The sequence below is a fragment of the Plecotus auritus genome (genome assembly GCF_963455305.1).
Source record: "Plecotus auritus genome assembly, chromosome: 4".
Classification (NCBI taxonomy): domain Eukaryota; kingdom Metazoa; phylum Chordata; class Mammalia; order Chiroptera; family Vespertilionidae; genus Plecotus; species Plecotus auritus.
Genome location: NC_137775.1, coordinates 73,469,864 through 73,495,943, shown reverse-complemented (window position 1 = coordinate 73,495,943; position 26,080 = coordinate 73,469,864). Strand labels below are relative to the sequence as shown.

At 37.7% G+C, this 26,080-nt stretch overlaps 1 pseudogene across 1 annotated transcript; it reads right to left on the bottom strand.

Moving 5' to 3' along the window:
• Nucleotides 1-10,782: 10,782 nt before the first annotated feature.
• On the bottom strand, nucleotides 10,783-22,140 carry LOC308246711 (Y-box-binding protein 1-like; annotated as a pseudogene). The gene is made up of 2 exons: nucleotides 22,137-22,140; nucleotides 10,783-11,876 (listed from the first exon to the last, which is right to left on the bottom strand). The product of its transcript is annotated as a Y-box-binding protein 1-like (transcript).
• Nucleotides 22,141-26,080: the final 3,940 nt, after the last annotated feature.

Here is a 26,080-nt window from a genome sequence, read left to right as displayed (position 1 = left end):
GAACATATTTTACAGGACAGCTAACCTTTTGTTGAAACACAGTGGTACAGCTTTGGCATATAATATTTCTTGGTAATCGTGATATATGGTAATAAATATATTTGGTAAATTATTTCATATATGGAGGAGGGCCCCAAATTAGTAAACACTTCAAGTTTTTAGCACTGTGACTGCATTTCAGTTAAGCTTTATGTCAAGCCTACCAGAGCAGCTGATAAATCTATGGATCAGGGTGCATTGTGTCCAAAACCAATGCTGGAGACTGGTTCCTGGATTGCCTGGGAGCCCAGTGCCAGCCTGCAGGAATCCAAGAAGTAGAACAAAATTGTTCTTGTGAGGATGGCTTCCCTTAACTATTGCCAGGCAGTCTGACCCAAAGTTACATTCGCCCAAAGGCACTGGTTTTTCTTCACTCACTTGTAAACACCCCTCCCCCCCGCTAAACTGGGGAATAAAATAAATATTAATACTAATTATGTCTAAGGTAAACACAAAAATAGAAGTTTTTAACTTTCTCTGTCAATTACTATAGAATAAAATGACAAGTGAGATTAATTAATTTATTCATTTATTTTAGCTAACGTGGAAACTCCTATACTTCCTTTGTACAATTATGCTGAAGTTAAATATTAAAGTTATTTTAAAATGTTATAATATACATCCACATATTAAAATATAGAGAAAATACAGAAAAATAGAGACAGAAAAATTAGTCATCTCTAGATCTCCTATCAAAAGGCAATCAATATTAGTAATTTTGTCTATATTACTGGCAAATTTTTATATAAAACTTTTTATGTGGTTAGGATCATGTCACATAAAATAAACCCATCCTATCTAATAAAAGAGTGATATGCATATTGACCATACCTCTGCTACACCCACAAGCCACGCCCACCAGCCAATCAGGAGCGAGTATGCAAATTAACCCAACCAAGATGGCTGCGGCCATGGAGAGACCAGGAGGCTTGGGTTTCCCCGGCAATGGAGGAAGCCAAGTTTCTGCAGCCCTAGCCTGCCTTGGCCTCTGCTCAAGGCTACAAAGTTTCAATTGTAGAAGATAAATAAATCCCAGATACCAGGCCTCTGCTTGGGTCGCTGGGGGGTGTGGCTGGCCTGCAAACCACCACAGGTCCCTCTCCCAGGCGGCCCCATGCCCCAAGGGAACCCCCACCCTCACCCGGGACACCCTTCAGGGCAAACCAGTTGGCCCCACCTGTGTACAAGGCCTCTATCCTATCTAATAAAAGAGTAATATGCAGATTGACCATCACTCCAACACACAAGATGGCTGCCCCCATGTGGTCAAAGATGGCTGCCCCCATGTGGACACAAGATGGCCACCACAAGATGGCCAGCAGGGGAGGGCAGTTGGGAGGGACTAGGCCTGCAAGGGAGGTCAGTTGGGGGTGATCAAGCCTGCAGGGGAGGGCAGTTAGGGGGGACCAGGCTGGCAGAGGAGGGAAGTTGGGGGCGACCAGTCCTGCAGGGAAGGGCAGTTGGGGGGGACCCAGGCCTGCAGAGGAGAGCAGTTGGGGTGGACCAGGCCTGCAGGGGAGGGCAGTTAGGGTTGACCAGGCCTTCAGGGGAGGGCAGTTAGGATTGGGCCTAAACGGGCAGTCAGACATCCCTCGAGGGGTTCTAGATTGGAGAGGGTGCAGGCTGGGCTGAGGGACACCCCCCCACCCTGTGCATGAATTTTGTGCACCGGGCCTCTAGTATATTTAATAATTGTTCCTTTGGTAAATTGTCAACATTATCCTAAGTCTACCTAAACAAGATAGCTTGGGGACAAAACATGGTACTAATTAAACAATCAGTAGTTTTGAGAATAAATGATAGTATTTTATAGTGATATTAAAATGTATTATAGAATCAGATCTGACAGAACTTTTGAGAGTTTGCTAGGACTCAGCTTCTGCTACCACGGGGGTCAGTGAACTATAGCTTGAAGGCAAGATCTAGCCCACTGTCTTGTCTTTATAGCCCAAGCTTTATTCAAACCCAGCCACCCCCATTCAATTATATAATGTTTATGGCTGCTTTCATACTACAGTGACAGAGCTGAGCAGTTGTGGCTTGGATGGTATGTTCCCAAAGCTGAAAGTATTTACTACGTGTTCCTTTACAGAGAAAGTTTGCATAAAGCAGCCTCAGGAGGCTAGCAGGGGTCCTCAAACTTTTTAAACAGGGGGCCAGTTCACTGTCCCTCAGACCGTTGGAGGGCCAGACTATAGTTTAAAAAAAAAAAACTATGAACAAATTCCTATGCTCACTGTGGGCCCGGGACAAGTCGGCTGCTAAGCAGGACAGGCAGCGGCACCCGGCGGGCTGGATAAATGTCCTCGGTGGGCCGCATGTGGCCCACGGGCCGTAGTTTGAGGACCCCTGGGAGGATAAACCCTAGTAAGTAAACAAGACTACTAATTCATACATGTTGAATACATAGTCTTGAGTGTTAGATGAGGAAAGTGAAGTTTTCCATGACTAAATAGAATTCAGATGCAGCCCAGGCAACTGACATTAGAGCCTGCTTAATTAACTGAATTCTAACTTGTAGTCAATGTTTGATTCCAGAATGCTTTCACTTCATTAATTGCATTTCATAGTAGTCTATTTGAAGGAATCAAAGGCTTTTGTCCTTTTTTTTTTTGGTAGCTTCATTTTAATTTATAAGATATCCTAGGATATTATTGTGGATATAGCATTATTACTATTAATATTACTTAGAATAGCTTATTTTAAGTTTTCACTTAAAAATCAATGACTTTTTCCAAGTCCACAAAAAAAAAAAATGCTCTGGTACAATTCTTAAGATAGTGTATATGAAGTCAATGAGCCTTCACATTAGCTGTTTTTCTTCAGTGTATAAATCTGGATGGGTTTGAATTTATTGTCTATGAAGTATTTATTTCTACCTTATTGATGAAGAACCTACACTATGCAGTAACTTTACCTACCATATCACTTCATAGTAATTTATGCATATTGGCATGATTATTTCAGACACAAGAGCATGCTATCTAGAAGTTTTCTGCTAATTCGTTTAAATGATAAAAATTCTAATGAAATTAAGCTCTCATTTTCAGTTTATATAATTTAACTCCAGAATTATTTTAGTGTAGTTTAAACCAGAGAGATTTTTCAAATGTTTCAGATTTCACATGCAAGCTCAAAATATCCAAAATGCTTTCTACTGTCAACTGACAAGCATCTTGTACAGTTGGGCTGTCAGAATACAAGTTCAAGAGGAAAACAAGGTAACAGAAGAAAACTTTTCTTCGTTTTGCAAATTTCAGCCCTACTGTTTTGACCTACTTCTACCTTAAATGTTTATGCTGAAGACTGACACCTTTGTAGTTTGTTTATTCTCATTCTGGAACTCCAGAATTCATATGTGGTAGATACGATTATTGTATCTGGCTCTCTATTCATGGTTATAATATAACTTAGAGGCCTGGTGAACAGATTTGTGCATGGACTTGCCCTCTTGGCAATTCGAGACCCCTCGGGGAAAGTCGGACTGCCAGTTTCGGCCTGATCCCTGCAGGCCAGGCTGAGGGACTCCACCAGTGCACAAATCCATGCACCAGGCCTCTAGCATGCATATAAGATCTTTGGTTAATCTCTTCCCGCCCTCCCCCCTCCCCCTTCCCTCTGAGATTCATCAGTCCATTCCACATTTCCATGCCTGTGTGTTGAGCATCTGCCCCCTGGTGGTCAGTGCATGTCATAGCTACCAGTCGAATGGTGGAATGGTGGAATGGTCGAACCATTGCTTAGGCTTTTATATATATAGATTATATGCCATGCTCTTCACGTTGTGAATTTGCAATTCTTCCTAACGTAATATCCAGAGCAAACTGTTTTTGCCTCATTAAATGTGGGGCTTGTGATTTGCATCTTCTAAGAGAATGTAAGAAATAGAGCAGATAAATAGTGATAGAAAACATAAATAAAATAAAATAAAATAGAAAAAAAGAAACAATGCATATAGAGGCTTTAACCTACTAGGGTTTAATCATTTGTATTAACAATGCTTAATTTAAACTCAACCTTAGGCCAGAAGGCTTGCCTGTCCAAGACTTATAAGATCAGTCACACTAGAACTGTCACCATAGCCCCAAGCTTGTGAATAATGCTTTATTAACCACAAACATTTGGATTTGTTTGTTATGCTGCAATTTGGCAGGTGTCACTAAATAATATATTATCCCTGTTACCTAAATATTCCTTTATTTAACAAATATTTATTGGAAACCTGTGAGGTACCACACAATATTCATGACAGTGGATGCAAAAGTAGGGCTTATGGCTTAGAAAACAAATAATAATGAAATAAATACAATTATATTCAAATGAAGAATAAATCAGTGATAAATGAGCTAGGGGAGTATTAGGGACTTCTTTTATCCTGTAGCCATGACAAGCCATTGAAAATTACTTTAAATATGGAGTTTACCCATCATAATACATCAATGTATGAGCCTATGTCCCATGAATTTTCTCAATATGTATAAGAAAAACTATGGCTTGTAAGTATTTTCTTCTTATTTGTGAGAGCAGGTCCAAACCTTTAAAACATCTTCTCAAAAAGTTCTGTGACTCAGCTGAGATTGAAAGTTAATCAAGAGTTCTGTAGGAGAGTATCATATTCAATTTTGTGTTTTAGAGAGAGAGCTCTGGCTATCTTGTATAAAATAAATGTAAAAGAATAAAATTTAAAACAGAGAGCTGAATCCACAGAAAATGATCACCAAGGGAATGGAGACAATGACAGAAAATATGGAAGACAAGGCCAGGGAGTAAGTGGACCATTTAGAGAAATATTTCAGAAGCAAGATTGATGGGACTTAGTTTTATATCTGGGGATGTTGGGGTAATTTGGGGAGGATGAGTAGATAATTCCATGTTTCAGGTTTGGGAAATTGGAGAGATGGTAGTGGCATTGCTGTGGATAGGCAGAATTTGAGGCCAGGATGTTAATGGCATGTCTGGAGCAGAAGCCCAAATTTAAACAGACTCAGGAGGAATCCCACCCAACCCTATTCCTCTCCATATGAGCAACAGAAGCTCATCCATCTCAATAAAGGCATCTTGATGGACAAGGAAGGCACTGGGAGAATTAGATGTGCTTTACCACCAAGTGGAGCATTTCCCTGAATTAGCTCATTTGTATCCCATCTCAAGTTAATGAGTACTTGTATCTCTGTGCATCTCACATCTGCTGACCTGGAAGTTCCCACATCTTCCTCTCCTGTCTTGTCTCTCAAAGCCACATGACTTATAATAGCTGCTCCATGAATGCCTTAGACTTCTTACATCGCTTACTATATTCCATGCAGTTTCCGAAGAGTGCATTGATTTTTCAGTTTCCTCTGCTTGGTATGTGACTAAATATATTTAACTTTTATACTAAACCTCTGAAAACCTAATTTGACATTCTCAGGCTTGGCTATGAACCTCACCCTATCCATTAATTATAAATTGTTGATACTTTTATGGCTGAATTGAAAATGCTATATGGTTAATTTTCTATGTGTCTGCTATTCTTTCTAAACTGTGATAATCTTAAGTGTTGACACCTTGTCTAATCTACTTGTTTTTGCATCTCTAGTACACACTATACTTCCTGGGAAATGGGTATTTTCTATTTGTCTTGTTAAGCGAATGAACAGATGAATTGCTATTAATAAAATGGCCTAATATATCTTTCCCATCACATTCACCTGAAATTCTTTGCAAGCCCCACCTTCTTGAAATGGCTTCCCTGTTCCAGTCTGTTCAAGATGCTATAACAAAATACGGCAAACTGGATAACTTCCAAACAACAGGAATTTGCCCCTGCCGAAAGTTCACTGGTTTGATTTCTGGTCAGGGCATATATGGTGGGTTCAATCCCCAGTTGGGGTGCATGTGGGAGACAACTGATTGATGTATCTCTCTCCATTCCCTCTCCCTTCCTCTCTCTCTCTCTCAAATCAATAAAACATGTATTTAAAAAATTAAACCCCTTTATAAAACAAACACAAAAAATTCAGGAATTACTTTCTCACACTTCTGAAAGCCCAAGGTCCAAGATCAGGGTGCCAACATGATCAAGTTTGGGCTCTCTTCCAGTCAGACTTGCTACACTTTCCTCATGTGGTGGAAAAAGAAAGCAAGCTCCCTAAGGGCCTTTTCTATAAAGATACTACTCCCATGCCTGAGGGCCCACTCATCTCCCAAAGGCTCCATCTACTAATTCCACTACCTTTCTCCGTTAGGATGTCAACATATAAATTTCAGACGGACACAAACATTCAAAGCATAGGTGTCCTTATTAAAATCAAATTTTTCTGAACTATAATCTTATAGCAAATTTGGACTCTATACTATGAATTATTACAATCTAACCCTATACTAAGGTTTATTACAGTCTGACTTGTTTAACAATATATATTTAATCTTTTTACTCATCCAGAATGCAAATTAAAATCATTTTTATTCACTTCTCTACAATGCTTGACATCTAGCTTTGTATATTTTACATATTCAATAATCAAAGCTCAATATACAGAAATACATAATTTTCATGTGAAAATCAATAATACTTTGCATTTATATTGTAAATTATTCATGACATTATTTTGGCTATTAGATTTGAGAAGCCTCTGTTATGACTTTGAATAAATTCTGATTTATTTACTATTAATAATCTGATTCCTGCCCTGTCATTGGTAATGTTGTCTCCATTTTTATATTAAATTGAAGTTCTGTTGCAGTGTATTGTTATGATAGAAACTGGGAATCAAGCTGATGCTTTTGTTATTTCCAATGTGCTGGTTATCACAATTGCTTCAGGTATTTTCATCTGCAACACATTTGTCACAGGAGATTTAGTTCAGATATCTATAATAAGAACATCTTAATAGAAGGCAAGGAACAGGTGAAACATTCTCTTAGCGGTGGACTCTAATCATCCTAAACTTTGCTGAGATAGTTTAACTAATTGGCACATTTCTTTAAAGACTATCTTTTTTAGATTTTTATGTAGAATTTTTTCCTCTCTCTTAGGTACCTAAGTCCACATTTTCATGCATTACTTAAATTTGGCACTTTGAAAACAAGTGAATTTCTCACAGTAGGAAGCTGAGATTTCACTGAGTAAAGGATCTATTCTGTAACATAAGCTTTGTGAAAACACATAACTTCTACAAACCATTTAATGAATAAAACATGAAGCTCTTAGAAAACAGTGCATTGTCCTTTAGCTAGGGATTTCAATACTTTTGTTTAGAAGACACTGCCTTTTTTTTTTTTAACCTTTTAGAAAGACTCAGTTCTGCAAATTTGTCTCCTCTCTATCCTTTTTCATGTCATTTTTAACCACTGGTTTATTTGAAGGCATTTTATTGTCATTCAGTAGATCAGAAATATAGTTTTTGCTGTATTTTCAAACTATACGGGGAAGAAAGGTCTTACTGACATCCACTGAAACTCCTAGTAGTTACAGAAAAGTGTGCTTTCTTAGGGAGTTTCTGAGCATGATTTTGTGACCTACACAATATACTTAGTGACAAATCCCTGCCTTCTTGTTAGTTGCTATTCACAGTTAAAAAGGTTAAAAACTAAAAACCATATTTTTGGCAATCTATTAAAAGAGCCCATCATTCCAGAAGCTGATTAAAGTCTTAAGAGGAGATAAAGGACCCTGATGTTAATGTGTGTTCCTGCACAAAATCTCCCTGGGCTCATCAACTCTGACAGTTTTACTAGGCTCCATTAACCATTAGTTAAATTAGCCATAACTTTTTAACATTATCGGCTAATTGCTTTGTGATTCTGAGGTAACTCCGGAGTACACTAAAACTTCCTACCCATACAATAGAATTTTACTTCACAGTGTGGTATCACACTATTTAAATCCTGATCAGAGACTGGCTTTCAGAAAGGCAACATAATTTCTTTGCAGAATAAGATCAAGAACTGGAGAATTTAGTAAAACAATTCATTGATTGCTTTATTTGTACATGCAAATAATAATCTTAAAGGTTACTGACATCCTGAAAAGCATTTGTTTGAAAGCATTTTATGATTACTTGAAGGAAAACAGCTATTAGTGAGGGATAATTTTTCTTTGTATTGCTATTGAATTTAATTACCTCCTTTTGAAATTTGCCTGTCATTTGGAACTCTACATGGAATGAATAATTGAGCAAGAAATTAAACTCTTGTGAGTACAAGAAGATAAATTGCACCCACCTTTTTTTTCATTCATGTGTTTCTTTACTCATTTGTCCTAGAAATAATCATTCAAGGTACATAATATTACAAATATTATTTTGGACCCTTTAGTTGTATTTATCTTGGAGAACATGGTACTATAAATATAACTATATTTTAACTATTTGAGAAGATGCATACTTCCTACTGTGTATCTGCTAGATAAATTAGAATATAAGTATTCAAATGGAAAATAAATATAATTATAATGTTTAGGTTTCAATTGTATGTTTCTTAATGATTTTTCAGCCAAATAAATTTATTTGTTTTTCCCTTATACATTTAACAAATATTTATTTTTCAACTTTATTGAGATATAAATGAAAGGAGTTTTAGGGATTCGATAGGCAGGTTTGGGGAGTTTTGGGAATAAAAAGGGTCCATTGGGGAGGAATGCATAGGCGAGGGCTTGGAGCCGCCAGAAGGCATACATTTACAGAGAATAAAAAAAAGTGCCACAGGATAAGGGGAGAGGAAGGCATAAGTTCACAGAAGGTAAGGAAAAGCCACAGAGTGGTGGTGGGGGTAGGGAGAGGGAGAGGAGGGGAAGGAAACAAACTTTCACAGAGGTTAGAGAAATGCTGACAAATGGCAGAAAGAGGAAAACAGATTTTCACAGGAGACAGAGCAATGTTACAAGATAAGGGGGAGAGAAAGAGAGGAGAACCATGTGGCCTTGGGCCTTTGAAACTGATACTATGTAACAAAATAACCAATGAGGAGAGCATGGGAGCCCTAAAGTAATGAAAGGTCCCATTAGAAAGGGTCACGTTCAAACAAAGAGCTGCAGCGTATTTAAACTGGAGACAAAGGGACACCAAGCAGGATTTTTTTTTTTTTTCCCATTAGAGAGAAAGAGAGAGCAGGCTTTTCCCATCTGGGGGCCCCTTCCCCAGGGGGATCCCTTTGGGGACACCCCTGCCCAGATGGAGTTTGTATATGCTTCCAATAAACTTCTACATTTTTATTAAAGAAATCTGTTAGTCCATGAGTTTATTCAAACTTCGTCAGACAAGAACCCACGAGAAGATGTCTATACCCTGAACCCCACGTTTCATAAGTGATATATAATATTGTTTAAGATATACAATATCATGATTTGACACATGTATACATTGTGCAATTATCACCATAATAAGGATAGTTAAGGATGTAGTAACACATCCATCACCTCACATAGTTACCCTTTTTGTGTGTGTGGAGAGAACTTTTAAGATCTATCCTCTTAGCAACTTTCAAGCATATAGTACAGCATTGTTAACATAGTCACCATGCTGTAAATTACATCCCCAGAACTTATGCATCTTATTACTGGAATTTTGTATCATTTGACCAACAAATCCCCAAACCACCCAGTCCCTGGGAACCACCAGTATACTCTCTGTTTGATCTTTTTTTAGATTCTATGTGTTAAGTGAGAGATCATGGATAACTACAAATATTTATTAATTATCTGTCACATGACAGAGAAAATTCCAAGAATTGGAAATAAATGTCAGTGAATAAAACAAGTTTTTGGCCTCACAGAACAAATGGGCCAAAAATGAATATACACATAAATAAATTTCTACTCAGATACTGACTGATGCTATGAAGAAAATAAAGGGTGGTAAGTAGAATAGTGACTGCTATTGAGAGTTTTGAGGAGAGGTATCTTTTGTAGAATGATAGGGAAGGCATCTCTCATAGGTTATATTTGAGTGGAAACCTGCCTTAGAGATATAAGAAAGGGTGCCTTGTGGATAATTAAGGAAAGAAATTCCCAAGCTGAAAGTGGCCTGAAGCCTGAGTTTCTGGGTGGCTTAAAAAGAAAAAAAAATAAGGGGTATTGATTGAGCAGAATGATCAAATGAGTGAGAAGAAATCAGTAAAATATGTGGCAAGAGGGGCTGGAGAAAGGCAAGTGGAGAGAGGCAGAATGTGTAGGTACACAAAAATACCTTTTGCTTTTTTAAAGGTGAGATGTGAAGATCCTAAGGGATTTTTTAAAAAAATTAAATGTTAAAATTTGATTTACACAAGAGTTGTTAAGATAGAATTGAGTATCTCCATATACCATATTCCAGTTTTCTATTATTATTATTATTATTATTATTATTATTATTATTATTTAAGACCTTTCTTAGCAGGTGCTTGCAGTTTGTTGACTTTTTTGAAAAAAACCAAGTTGTAAACTTTTTTTACGAATTAAAAATGAGGTTCTTAAAAATCTCAACTTGACCAGATATGAAACAATTTAAAAACCTTTAAAGGTGTATTGAGCAAAGCCAGGCTTGTTTTGTTTTTTTCTTAAAAAAACTCGTTTGTCATTACCAAAAGGAGATGTCTTTAGATAAAAATAAAACCCCATGCTGCATAGTTAATGCAGATAGCTCTAGTTCTCTGGTCAATGGGCAAAAAGCAAGCACTTAAGGCCTTCAGCTCCAATCTTCTGTTCATTTCTTATTGCTGGAATTTCATAGTTCTTCTTGTTGGATGACTAAACCGGATGGTGGTAAAGATGGTAAGCTGGCATTTTCACTCAGCCCCGCCCTGCTCAGCCTCGGGAGCGGACGAATTCTCAGCTGGTGGATCCGCTGCTTTTGTGTCTTTGCCATCTTGTGGTGCAGGGTTTTCTGGGCGTCTGCCGCGGTAGTTTGCTGCGGTAGGGACATTGAGGTGGCTGCTGACCGTGGGTCTCCTCTCCTTGATTTTCCTTCACTGCCGCCCCTCTAGGCTGTCTGGCGAGGAGGGCCCTGCGGATCGTGGTCTATAGCCACATGCATATTCTCTCTCCCTGGTCTGCCTTGTTCTCCGCACCCTGGTTGTCAGCAGCTCCATCACCTCTCCCTGCACAGCAGGGTCGGGATGCTGTGGTCCACGCCCGCAGGTCTCCGCACGTTCCAAGGTGGGCACCGTGGCCTGCGACAGGGCCGGCGCTGTGGGCCTGGCCTCGGGGCGCACTCTGGTCCCTCATTCCGTCCCCACCTCACTGTTCTGGGAATTCTGCTGGTAATTGCCTGGAGGACCCCTGCGTCGTGGAGAGCGTCTGTAAGGGTGACCATGCTGCACAGACACTGCCTTGCTTTGGAACTCCCCCGGGGCCTGCGCCATTTGCCGCCTCCGCACCCTTTTCTCCTTCGACAACATCACACTCCAGTCTCCCCACTTCCTACGCCGCCAAGGCACTTCCTGGGGTTCTTCTTCTTTATGGCAGTCTGCTGTACAAATGCATCTTCCTAGGTGTCATTCCTGGGGATGAGACCATATCCGTTTCTGACACTGCACCATTTTACTGTTCCCCAAACCTTCGCTGCGAAGACCTTCTTGTCCCCGCCGGCAGGTGCCACCGACGTGAGGCCACCCGGGCTGCGCTCCCTGCGTCGCTGCCCAGGGTGCGGGTCTTGGTGTCTGCAGCGCTGGGGGGCTGGCGGGGGGCGGGGGGCGGGCGGCAGGCAGCTGCTGGGTTTGGGCCTCGCTGCTCCTGGTTGCGGTGATGGTGACTCGGGCTGGCTGTGGCAGCTGCGGCTCCTCCGGGTGTGATGGTGACTGGGCTGCAGTGGGGCTGCTCAGGGCTCTCTGGGGTCCGCTCTCCGCTCCCTCTACCGCTAGAACTCTTGTTTTCTTGACAACTTAACCATGGTACTTTAACCAAGATTTAAAAATATATGATTGATATAGTACTAGCAACTGAACTACAGACTTCATTCAAATTTCCCATTTTTCCTACTAATGTACTTTTTCTGTTTCAGGATTCAATCCAATAAGCCATGATGCATTTATTTATGTCTCCTACAATCTGTGATAATTTGTCTATTCTTTTTTTTCCCCATGACCTTAACAAGTTTAAAAAATATTGGTCAGGTAATTTGCAGAATTTCACTCAATTTAGGTTTGTCTGATGTTGTTTCATGATTAGACTGAGGTTATAAATTTTGGGGAAAAATATTGGAGAGATAATGTGACATTCTCATAGCACCATATTCAGGAAACAGATAACATGAGTTATTACTGGTGTGATATTCATCTTAATTTTTTTAAAGGAGTGATATGACCTGACCCATGTTAAAAATGATCTGTTGTCTGCTGTTTGAGAACTGATTCTAGGGGAACAGTACATAACACGAAAACCAGTTGGAAGATTTTTGTGATAATCCAAATGAAAGATGATTGTAGTTTGTATAGGGATGTTAGTAATAGAGATAGCAAGGAATGATGGCATACGTTCCAGAATAAATTCTTCATGGATCTTTGGAGGAATACCAGCAGGATTTGCTGATGGTTTATGTATGAGGGGATGAGATTAACATTAAGGATTTTATCTTGAAAGATAGGAAGAATGAGGTTGTCATTTGCTGGTATGAGAACACTGCGGAAGAGACAGGTGGGGGTATAATAGAAGTTTGCTTTTAGGCAGGTTAATTTTAAAGTGCCTATTCTGTGTCCGGATGGAGTTGTTTTATAGAGTGTTTTGTATGACTTTGGAGTTTGATTTGGACTTAAAATATGCATTTAGGAGCCATTTATGTATAAATCATATTTAAAGCCATGAAACCATATAAGGTCACCTAGATAGTGAATAAAAGGAAGAGGCCCAAGAGCCAAGAATTGAGACACTTCACATGCTTATTCCTGTGCATTATCTTCTTATTAGCAAATGCAATGCTGTAACATGTGACCATGATGCTAACAGTAACCAGGTTATTTAAGGACTCTTTGTTGGCTGCCTATTGTGTGCCCAATATACTATGGTGAACAAATCAGAAAAAGTCTCTGTTCTCACAGCATGTTTATTCTAGAGGCAGAGAACACAGAAGATGGTCAACTAACAAAGACTAATGTATTAAAAGGATATATCACTTAGTGGTAAGTGCAAGGATGAACATAAAACACAGAGGAAAGAATTGCTATGTTCTGCATGAAGGTCTATGAAGGTGATACTGAGTTAAGACCTCAATGTCAAGGAACCAACTGTGAGAAAATTTAAATGGGGTAGACCAGTGTTAACCCTTGACAAGGCACATACTTTTGGCCTCAGTTAATCAACTTCTGGGAACATTTCTATGGATGTGCTCATATACAAAGATCTTCAATGACTAATTTATATTATTGAGGGGGCAAATTAGAAACACTTGAATTTAACAGTCTGGAACTAGATAAGTAATTATAAATCACACTGTGGTAGAATACCTGGTAGCCATTAAAAAGGGTAAGATATATCTGTATGACAATATTTTTTAGGTTGGAAAAACCATGGCCCTTGACCTGATGTATGTTATAATGTCATTAACATTTTTATTTTGAGAATAAAGACTATATACTCATAATATTTTTCAAGGAAACAAAAGAAGCTATTAACAGTGATTATTTATGGGGGAAAAAGCCATATTTTACTTTTCCTTGTAAGCCTTCCAAGTAATTTTGAAGTTTCCCAGGTATATCTATTATGTTTTAATGTAATTTCAAAAGAATTAATTTAAATAAGAACTGTTAAAACCACTGTACTTTGTTTATATACTCTTTCTTTTTATTTATTTCTTTATGTTTTTGCTTTTTTCTAAAATATATTTTTTATTGATTTCAGAGAGGAAGGGAGAGGGAGCAATAGAAACATCAATGATGAGAGAAAATCATTGATCGGCTACCTCTTGCACCCTTCCTCCCTACTGGGGATCAAGCCTGCAACGCAGGCCTGTGCCCCAACTGGAAATTGAACCATGACCTCCTGGTTCATAGGTCAATGCTCAACCACTGAGCAACACCAGCTGGGCCATTTGTTTTTGTTTTTAACCCATATTCACAGAGCCCAGACTATGAAGTGGCTTGTGGAAAGTCTCCTATATTTACATTTTTCTCTGCCACCCAATGCAACTTAATATTTTTATGTTCCTATTTAGATCCAGTTTGCATCATGTCAATAATGCTAGTGGGCAGCAGTTTATACTTTTTTGGCAAGTGACAGGATGGGCTGGGGACAACAATCCATGGTGTTAGGTAGAGCCAGATTGACCGAGGCATATTGACAACAGAGGCCAGAAGGGTAAGGAGGAGAGGATTAATTTGAAAAAAAAAAAGAGGGAGGGTTTAAATTGACAGTAAGTATAAAGAAAAGATTCAGCATGAATGAGAACATGTGATATAGAAAAGATATTCCCACTGGTAATTGCTAGAAAAATCTAAAGTTCAAGGTGTTGAAGGTCAAAAAGTGTCAGAGAATATTGCAATTCAAGGTATCCGAATGTGTGACTGCCAAAGTGGATGGAGGTAATTTCTCTGTAAATCCCCTTGCAGGAAGTCACAATGTCTATCTTTGTGTTATATGTAATTCTGATCTTTCAGGGAAACAGTATTTTATAACTGGAAACTTCCCAATGGGAGAATGGGTCCTGACCGAACCCTCTGCTAATAACAAGTTAGTCAAGTACATTCTGCCAACAGTGGGCACCTGAGGTTTGTAATTCCCTTATGATGCTCTGCTGATCTATGCATATTGCATCCATGTGCCTGGGCCAGGATTAGGAGTCTACCTAAGGACAGTGAGCTGAAGCTCCTAACAAGAGATGTGCTTATGGTAGTTGAGGTTCGTTGTTTTATTCTATTGCAGTGACCTGGTTCTTCAGAGATCTATGTTTTCATTTGTTCTAGCTTCATTTATTTTAATGATAAGGAATAGGTGAGACCTGGTATATAAATAACGTAGATTTTCAATCAGGGGTGGGGACATTTTTTTCTCACAAGGGCCAGTTGAATATTTATAACATCATTAAGGGGCCATACAGAATTATCAACTTAAAAAATTAGCCTGTCATATTTGGCTAAACATTTAATTAACTCACCCCTGATGCCTTGGCAGGGCCAGACCAAATGATTTTGCAGGCCTTATACAGTTCTTAGGCCAGACATTCCCAACCCCTGCTTGTTGACTTTTATAGCGTGATTATGTTCCTGATCTTATTTATATTTTTATGAGAGTCTTTGTAGTTCATGGTACTTTACTCAAATTATATTTCTGCCTATGAAGAATCGTGAATGACTGTCAGTGCCTGCTAAGAATAAATGACTATCTGCCTGATAATATTCCATATTAAGAGGGACCCTTTAAAGTTGCCATTTTGAACTGGGAATTGTTTAAAATGCAAACATATAGCAGTTCTAATGTATTATACAATGCATATATATTAGAATTAATAATATAGTATTAATGCTTAAGCATTAATAAAAATTCTTCACCAATTGAACAAATGTCTATATTCAATTGCTCTGGAAAATAAAAAGAAAAGTTTGCCACCAAACTAAGTTACAGTACATAGTAAGAACTATGGCTGAAGAGTCAAATGTCACAAAGAGTCAGATGAATAAAAGAACAAGAAGACTAAGACACATTCTTAAATGAGGAGTATGGAATTCCAATACTTAACCAAGTCCCAATCAAAAACCTATATTCATGAGAGGCACTGTATAAGATAAGCTCTATGGCAGCTTTGTTATATGAATATGTATGAACAATTTCACTATAACTAGTTTTCATTTGAAAGAAACTAGAATTTTTCACAGTAATTTTTTTTTTGTGTAAGGAACTCTGAATCTCATCTTTGAAGCCTAGGATTTGTGAAAGTAGATAATTATTTTTAGGCATTTTGATTTATGTACATATTTTTGTAATATACAAAAATGTAGTGTACTGAGTTAATTTATTTATCTGAAGTAGAACTTCACTCGATATTCAAGTGAAAATAAAATGCTGCATAAATTCATTAATCCTCCTAATTTAAGTATTTATAGAAAATATATTAGCAATTAGATCAACCAAAAATTCATATTACATTAAGATGCTGAAATTTCACTAAGGATTAAAAATTCAATGATTTAGTCTTTCATTTTCTCATAGTGTATTTTCTTTATATTTTGTCATATGTGTACCATTTAATGAATTATAACCCAAGTGTCAGTAGGACTTTTGTTGTCTTTTTTTTAATAGGACATATGATTTATTTCAATAAGCATTTAATTACTGCATTTTCAATCTATTAATGTTTATTAAATACTTAAATAATGCAAATCATTTAAATTAAAGGGTGTTTTTTATATAATGGAACATTATAAGACTCCATAATTACTAAAACCAATCTTTTTCTTTACACAAAACATGAACATTCATAGCTTAAAAAATATTTATTATAATGTTGTGGGAATCCATAACAGAGGAATGGTGATTCTCCAGATCAGCAGTATCAGCATCACATGAAAACTTGTTACAAATACAAATTCTAAGCTCCACTCCAGGCCTTTTCCTCAGAAACTCTGGAGGTGGGCACAACAATGTGATATACTTTAAAGTGTTACTACAGTTAAACACCTCAGATCATTCAGATGACACACCAACTGGGGCTTAAATGGCTTGCTGTCACTAGTGAATCTTTCTTCTGCAACAGCCCAGATTGTGCAGAACTGCTGGGATGGAAGGAGGTCATTCAGTGGTTTGACTCTGCAGCAACCAAATCAGTGCCGGCTTCTCACCTGTGTCTCCGTAGACCCCTCCTTCATTTCCAGCTTCCAGGATGCTTACACTCCCTCTGGGCAGCACCTGTGTCTCTGTCGGAAGATAGCCAGGCTGTACCTGCCTCACTCTAGTGGGGCATTTGTGGGAATTTAGAGCACCTGTTCTTACCTTGAGCCTGCATAACCAGTAACTAAGGTGTATAAACATTCCATTTTTCTTTCTTTTCCTGAAGATGTTCTGAAAAATGACTAACACTGTCTCTGGACCTCCCCTGTGGGATCCAGCCAGTTATCTTCCATGAGACTTTGCTTGGGAGCCCACTGTTGTTGCCTCTCCTTCCCATTCCCACTGCTCTACTCCCTGTCCGTTCTCCTAGAAATAACTCCTCCGATCTCTCTATCACATGAACTCTTCTCAGGATACACTTTTTGGGAGCCCGACTTAAAACAGACAATATTATTATTTCCCTGAGTAAAAGCGTGAGTTATATTGAAGTGTTTGGAAACATTCTTAACATCATTTGATCTTTTGCCATGACACTGTATTTCCACCACTGTTTTTGTATTTTTATATGACATTTTGTTTTAAACAGACCTTTTTATACCAGTTTTAGATGTTCAGAAAAATTGAGAAGATAGTACAGAGAGTTCCAATATGTCACACACCCAGTTTCATACTATCATGCTGTTAATATCATGCATTGGTAACTTCTAGGAATATACCCCAAGAAACTAGAAACACCAATCAGAAAGGATATATGCACTCCTATGTTCAGAGCAGCACAATTTACAATAGCTAAGATTTGGAAACAGCCTAAATGCGCATCAGCAGATGAGTGGATTAGAAAACAATGGTACATCTACACAATGGAATACTACACTGCTATAAAAAAGAAGGAATTCTTGCCATTTGCAGCAGCAAGGATGGAACTGGAGAGCATTATGCTAAGTGAAATAAGCCAGACAATGAAAAAAAAATACCACATGATCTCACTCATTTATGGAAAATAAAGAACATTATAACCTGATGAATAAAAAGATATATACAGAGGCAGTGAAGCATCGAACAGACTGTCAAATTACAGCGGGAAGGCTGGGGAGTGTTGGGGAGGGAGGGAAAGAGATCAACCGAAGGACTTGTATGCATGCATATAAGCACAACCAATGGACACAAGACACTGGGGTGGGGGGTGGGAGTGGGATGAGGGCATGTGTCAGGGGGTAGGGGAGGCTGGGGGAAGGTCAATGGGGAAAAAAGGAGACATATGTACTACTATATGTAATACTTTAAACAATAAAATAAAATTTAAAAAATAAATGATTGATAAGAAAAAAAGTTTACACTAGAAAATGGATATTGATACATCATTATTGTTAACTAAGGAGGACTGTGTTTTTGGTTAAATTCTATTCATCCTTCAAGACTTACTCAGGCCCTTTATGAGTTATTTATTTTTCTTCACTCATTCACTTAACATTCAACACTTTTGAGCATTTAAGGTATTTATACCAAAAATTACTCTGTTAGTGGGGGGATAAGGCAGTGAATCAGACATACCAGGTTTTAGCTGTCATATAAATTATATTCTAATGGAGAGGGTAAAATAAAAAGGAAATTAATAAATGCATACAAATATAAATTCATATGGAGATAAATGCTATAAATAAAGCAAAGGAATAAAATATAGTAATTATTGGAAAACTTGACAACTTGGAGAGGATGGTCTATGTAAATCGTTCTGTGCTGTGTCATTGAAATTAACACAAAATGTGTGAGGTGTCCTTGGGTACTCTGAGGAATGAAAGGTATACGCAGGAGAAACAGCAATTCTAAAGGGAATATGGTATATCTGATGTATCTGAAAACAACAAAAACAAATCCAGTGTGTCTGGACGGTAAGGGGGAGTGTAGTGTCAGATGAGGAGAAGATTTATGCAGAAGTAAATCCCATAAGGCTGGCTGTTAAGAAAGAGAAAGCAGTATTGAATTCATCCTCAACTGAATAAGAAATCATTAGGCACTAATAACTAGAAGATGTAACACATGAGGTGCTCCATATGAGATGACGGACTTCGAATGTCATTCTGAAGAATGTATTGGGCATCTTTGGATAGAATGAGAGTTTAGAGATTGGATGAATGCCCCAGGATTATCTTGTCAATACCTTCAGCCCTTCATTCTAATATGTGTGATTTCTTCTGTATTTCTACTTAGAATGAGAGCCATTTATGTACAGAGGACAAGTCTAATTTTTTTGTTCTCTACGTGATAAGCACAGTGTCAGTTATGTGGTAGATATCTTTTGTTGAAAGAAGAAACTAATCATTTCTAAAACCTACGAGTTATTTAGGATCAACTCCAATTGTTTTACTTTTAAAGGCAGATGACTCCGTAAATCAAGCTCCCTTTTCTACTCATGTTCACAAAACCTATTGTATCATTAAATAATATATTAATTTCCTCTCAGTCATTTTGTTCCTCAATGAATTAGGACAAAATCTGCTTCCTGAAGCATTTTGTATTTCTCAGATGTTTGGAATCTTGGTATATTTTTAAATAATATTTCTGCTAATTCATCACATATTTTTTTATATCTACATCTCAGAAGAAAATTAACAGTCTAAAAATTTTTGGCAGGGGATAAGCATAATTAGATTGCATGTGGGCTCTATATTTATATTCTACATTTGCATTTGAAAATCTTGATTGTATTCTTTTCACAATAGCACTGCATTGTTGATGTTAAATTAAATTATATTTCATTTATATTTATAATCTTACCATTTCACTGAATGTAAGCCTTAAAAAGCAGAGTACTATTTATAAAAGGCAAGCTAGATAAAGTTATAAATTGTACCAAATGTTACGGTACATATTTTTAAATATATTTTATTGCTTTTTTACAGAGAAGAAGGGAAAAGGATAGAGAGTTAGAAACATCAATGAGAGAGAAACATCGACCAGCTGCCTCCTGCACACCAGCTACTGGGGATGTGCCTGCAACCAAGGTACATGCCCTTGACCAGAATCGAACCTGGGACCCTTCAGTCCACAGGCAGACACTCTATCCACTGAGCCAAACCAGCCAGGGCAGTACATATTTTTTTTAATGCTGTTTGATTTTAAATGTCCAAAATTATTTTACAAACAAAAATCCCAACTCCTTTTCATTTATTTCATATGGATCCCCACATAGATTTATGTAGCTGACCTCATGTATATTTAAGATAATGGAATACCAAGACTCAATAATCTACTAATTATCTTTATCTCTTCTGAGGTAGTTTACTTCCATTATTCATTAGCCCTGGGACTGATCTTTGCATAAATGTGCACTTCTGTAGACAGAAGAATATGTTAGTAAGAAGGTAGTCATGTCTTAGTCCCTTTCCTCAAATAATCTTCACAAAAGAGCATTTTATATTACTTACTGAAATATAAATTTGAGGATTAATAACTGAATTTTAAAAATATTTGGTTGAAATGTTTTAAATATACTTCAACATTTATCATCTACAGCCATCTATATATAGGGTTGGGCAAAATGAGGTTTAAAGTTGTGAATATGTGAAACAGTTTATTCTTGTATTATTATTTATTAATTATTGTATTACATCCTATTTAAACAACTATAACGTTTTTGTCCCAACCTGTATATGTAGTCTCAGATAATACTACAGTAGCAGAGGTTTTCTATTCTTTCCTAATGATTTCTATATAGGAACAAAGTCATAAATAAAATTTTTCTCTAAATTTACAGAGGGACGGGATGGCGATCGGGGGACAGCGGCAACCAGCGGCAGCAGAGGGGTGATTGCCCCGCTGGTCGCCTCCTGCAGAGGGAGGCCAGACTGTGGCTGGCCTAAGCCCTCAGTCAGATATTCCCTGAGGGCTCCCGGACTGTGAGAGGGTGCAGGCCAGGCTGAGGGATCCCCACCCCCCTGAGTGCATGAATTTTCGTGCACCAAGCCTCTAGTACACACACACACATACACATATACACACACACACAAACACTTTTTCTGATAGCTCAATTGATGTTTCTTTTCAGATTTAACCCATTGGAATTAATAATTATTCAAAGTGTATACACATTTTTGGGACACCCTTTATAAATAAATAAATACATATACACATACACACATGTATATATGTATATACACATATATATATACATTTGTGTGTGTATACACACACACACACACACACACACACACACACTAGAGGCCCAGTGCACAGATTCATGCACCAGTGGGGTCCCTCAGCCTGGCCTGCACCCTCTCACAGTCCGGGAGCCCTCAGGGGATGTTGGACTGCTAGTTTTAGCCTGCCCATGAGGATCAGGCCTAAACTGGCAGTGCAACATCCCCCGAGGGATGTAATAGTGTTCAAAATGGCAGGCGGCCAGGGAGGAGCCCAAGCCAGGGCCGGACGCCGTGCCCTCATCCCAGCCTTGCTTTGCCTACCATGGCCGCCACTCAGTTGCGAGCTGCCACAGAGGCAGAAGAGGCTTGTGCCACCACAGCTGCACTCGCCAGCCTTCCCGGCATCTGGTGCCCCTCTGTCAGCTGAGTGGCCCTGAGCACCAGGGGGCAGCTCCTGTGTTGAGTGTCTGCCCCCTGGTGATCAGTGCATATCATAGCTACCGTCCGGTCTTCTGGTCATCTGGTCGTTCAGTCATCTGGTTGCTTAGGTATATATATATATATATATATATATATATATATATATATATATATATATATAAAATTGTGTCCAAGACACAAAATGTAAAATATTGTGAGTATTTCTTTAGGAAAATATATTGTCTTTTATATAACCTATTCACATTTTACTTAGCCTTCGCTACCGCTAACTTACAATTCTTTATGGGCGTGAGCAAGAGAGCAGTTGGCTAAATGCTATGCTCCATTTATTCACTGATGCTCCCTGCCCTTTATTCTATTCATTTTCCCAAGTCTGATCTCTTGCTTGTCATTTAAACACTCTGTTCTAGTTTCTGCTTCTGTATCTCTCAGATGGTAGGCTGAAGAATTTGATCTAGCCTTTCTTTCATAGTATGTTAAAAGCTCTTTATAATTGAGAGTCATGTATTTTTCTCCACAATATTGTCCATGAAATCTATCAACTATTATGAATGGCAGGTACTTACCAAACATATATTGACTTAATAGTCACCCTCCTTTATTCTGGCTTTATGAATCCCAGAGCCTGTTTTCACAGCTTTCTTTTGTTCTTTTTTAATTTGCTTGTTTCAAGAATATCAACTTGACCTTGCCATGATCTCTAATCCTGTTTTTAAGGGATTCTTTTCCTAAAATAAGACAGGACTTAATTTTGGTATATTTTAAGGGTCTTTCTTTAGCTAATTAAAGTTCTGATCTTGACCTACCCATCGTTGTCTGTCTTGCCTGCTGAATTCTAAGGAGATGCTGTCTAGTTTCCAGTATATGTGTAACAAGCTCTGGTAATTATGTAACTACCAATGATTTTGTATCTTTGAATTTGTGTTACTAGATATGAAAAATACTGTAGCATTTAAAGGTCATGTGACAAACATCACATCATTACTACCACTGGCATCTTCTTTGCCATAACCTCCACCAGCTATCAATAATTTATCTCTGACCATTGAGCAGGTGTTATATTAGACAGTTTAAACACAATGACTTTATTTCTCATAAATCTTTAAAGCAGGTACATTGTGTGAGAGAGAAAAAAAATTTAAGTATGTAAGTGGCCCATGGTAACTAATCGGAAACATATCCAGAATTCAAAGCCAAATGAGTCTCTCAAAACCCATGCTCATTGGTTCTAATTTATTATGAGGCTTACAAATTTCAGAATTTAAGGTAGAGAGTAAAATGGAACAGTTTAAAACAGTTTAACATTGTTACTTAAAAGAGGGGACCTACTTTGATGCCATAAATAAAAAATTGTAGATACCCAATCACTAATTTCATTTAAAACATAACAAAACATTCAGTGCTTTCTAAAATGAAACCTTAAGTAATAGATTAGAAACGTATAACAATGAAGAACATTAAATTGTTAAAGTGGTACACAGCATTTTTTTAACAGCAACTCTTTGATTTTTACTTTGTTATAAAATATCTTACTTTTTGCTACAGTATGGATAGACCTAGAGAATATTATGCTAAGTGAAATAGGCCAGACAAAGAAAAACAAATACCATATGATTTCACTTATATGTGGAATCTAATGAACAAAATAGAAACATACTCATAGATACATAAACCAACTGGCAGCTGAAGGAGTGGAGGGGGTTAGGGACCTCCATGAAAAAGGTGAAGGGATTAAGCAAAAAAAACCAAAAAAACAAAAAGAGAAAACACAAAAACAAAAACAAACAAACAAGTAAAAAAATAAAATAGACACCCACAATGGTAGGGTGATTGCCAGAGGGAAAGGGGGGTGGGCAAGGTGGAAGAGGGCAAAGAGGGGATAAATGGTGGTGGAAAAAGACTTAACTTTGTGTGGTGGTCACATGCAGAAAATGTGTTATAGAGTTGTACACTTGAAACCTGTATGGTTTTATTAACCAATGACACCCCAGTAACTTCAATAAAGAAAGAATTAAAAAAAAAACAACTAAAAAAAAGCATGGTATTAGGAACTATATTCTTCCTTGGGAATCATTAAAAGTATATTTTTACTCAATGTAAAAGTATGCATACAGAATATAATCAATTTAACATAAAATTTGTCTACCCTCATATACTACCCTCAGAAAGTATAATTTACTTTCTGAGATAGTTTGAGTACTTTAAAATGGAACTTTCAAGTTTCCAACAGGAAAAAATACTAATATGCTACTTCACTTATTTAAGACTAGAGGCCCAGTGCAAGAATTCGTGCACGGGTGGGGTCCGGCCAGCCCAGCCCCAATGGGTGGATGCAGGCCGGCCAACTTCCTGCAGCCCTTGCCTCTATTGGGGTAGAGGGGACAATCAGGGGTGGGGCCGGCCAGGGGGAGGGGCTGCAGGTCGATTGGGGTGGGGGGGACCCATCGGGGGCAGGGCCAGCTGGGAGGAAGGGCCACGGGGGAGTTGGCTGGCTGGCCCACCCTCGATCGGGGTGGGAGAGGCCAATGAAGGGCAGGGTCGGCTGTGGGGAGGTGCTGCAGGAGGTTGGTTGGCCGGCTTCACCCCCCAATCAGGCTGGTTCACTGGCCGCAGTGGGCATCATAGCAACCAGTTGTTCCAGTAGTTATGGCATTCTCGTCACTGGCTTTTTATATATATAGATAGTAAGGATAACATAATTAATGCAAATATAATAATAATCATAAGAAGGTAAAGGAGAAGAAGAAAATACAATTATTTTTCAAAGATTATGTATTTTACATATTCTTTTTCCTATAGTTATATACACATATTGTAATGATGGTAGAATTTAGGTCTTGTAAATTAATAACTATTTTTTGAATAGAGTCCAAGTCCAAACAAATAAAATGGTCACAATTCTTGTTGGAATTAAATAGTGCACCATTTAATTTATCAATTTAATTTAATATTTAGAGTTTCAAATATTCATAAGTACTGACATGACCATTTAAAGATTATTTTGTTTCTGGGTATTTTTGTAGAAGAAAGAATTGGGATCATTTTGTAAATATTTCCAAAATTATATATGTTGAAATAATATTTTATACACTATTTATAACAGATGTCTGCTTTAGCTTGAAAATCCTATTACATTGAACAGAAATGGATTTTCTTATTTCCTTCCAGTGTGTGTGAGTGAAAAACTCTCAAAAGACTATGTTCTTCATTTTGATGTAATGAAAACTATTTTGGAAGTATTTTCCTTTGTATTTGTTTGTTGGTTTATTTTGGACTATTGTTTACTTCCCTTTTACAAAATTAATGGGAAAAAAAGAAAGTTAATTTTACTGTTAGAATGGCACTGAAGATTCCCTAGGAACTAGATGAGAGCACGGGTATGGTGTGAAAGTCATACTGATAATTATTTCTGTTGAATCTGTTAATGGAGATTTCCTAGTGGAGTCATTTTTATCAAGGGAACTAAAATAGTGTTGAGCCCAGCCGGTGTGGCTCAGTGGTTGAGCATCAACCTATGAACCAGGAGTTCATGCTCAGATTCCAGGTCAGGGCACATACCCGGGCTGTGGGTTCGATTCCCATTGTGGTGTGTGCAGGAGGCAGCCATCAATGACTCTCTCTCATTATTGGTGTTTCTATCTCTCTCTCCTTCTCTGAAATCAATAAAAATACATTTAAAAATCTTTTTTAAAAAAAGAGTTGGAAAGAGGTGAAGATGATTGTCTCAGACATGTCCCACCCAGCAGTTTCTCCATGAATTTTTGAACTTCTTAGCTGGACCTGAATTTATTCTCCTCCTCACTGTGACAACCAGACCTTCTACTTTTCTTACTTAGAAAGGAGCCAACCTATTTTCCAACTAACTTCCTTCATTTGTATATTGGGTTAAACCAAACCCTATTAACTCAGCCAGAATTCTACATTTACATAAAAAAGACTGAATTGAGGACTGTACATGCAGCCCCAGCTTTATAAACCTGCCTTTCTTTGTTCTCTGCAGAGCACACTTGAGAATACTCTCTAAATCTGTGTCTCCCTGTTACAAACTCTGACCTCAAATAAATGCTTTTCACTTTTCTTTTAGTTTAAGCCTCCTTGGTTAATGACTTTTAGGGAAAGATATAAGTACAATATTACCATATGAAATATTTTTATATTATTTAATTCTAATAGATTTCACACAACTATTTGGTGTATTTCATTTAACATAAAACTAAAATCATATTACATTTAAATATTTTATTCCAATAGTAACCAAAAAAAGTATTATTTGAGGATCAGAAATTCATGCAGAAGCTTTGGGATTAGAATATCTGAGGTCTAATCGGTCTATATATTTCACCTCCTATTACAAATTCCAAGGTGAATTTTCTATATTTGTTAAAAGAAATTGAATTACAGTAAGTACACAGATTTGTGGAATGGGCCTATTAAATGACCCAGTTTTGTTTCCGCTCTGGTGGTATGTATGCCCAACAACTCATTCCTCTTACTATGATAACTAGAAACTCTGATAAATTAGAAAACAACTATTTGACAATTTTAAAAAGTAAATAAAAGCAGGAATATTGTGGAAGGGCATCAACCTTAGAGAAGTAATCTGTACATAGGAGAGATTTCTCTTTAACTTTTATTTTTTATTTCTATTTTAGTAAGATGACTCATCAATAGATAACCAGAATACTGCATTGATCTAATAATGCATCCCACACCTACCTGCACGTACAATTCTCCTGAAAGATCTTTAGAA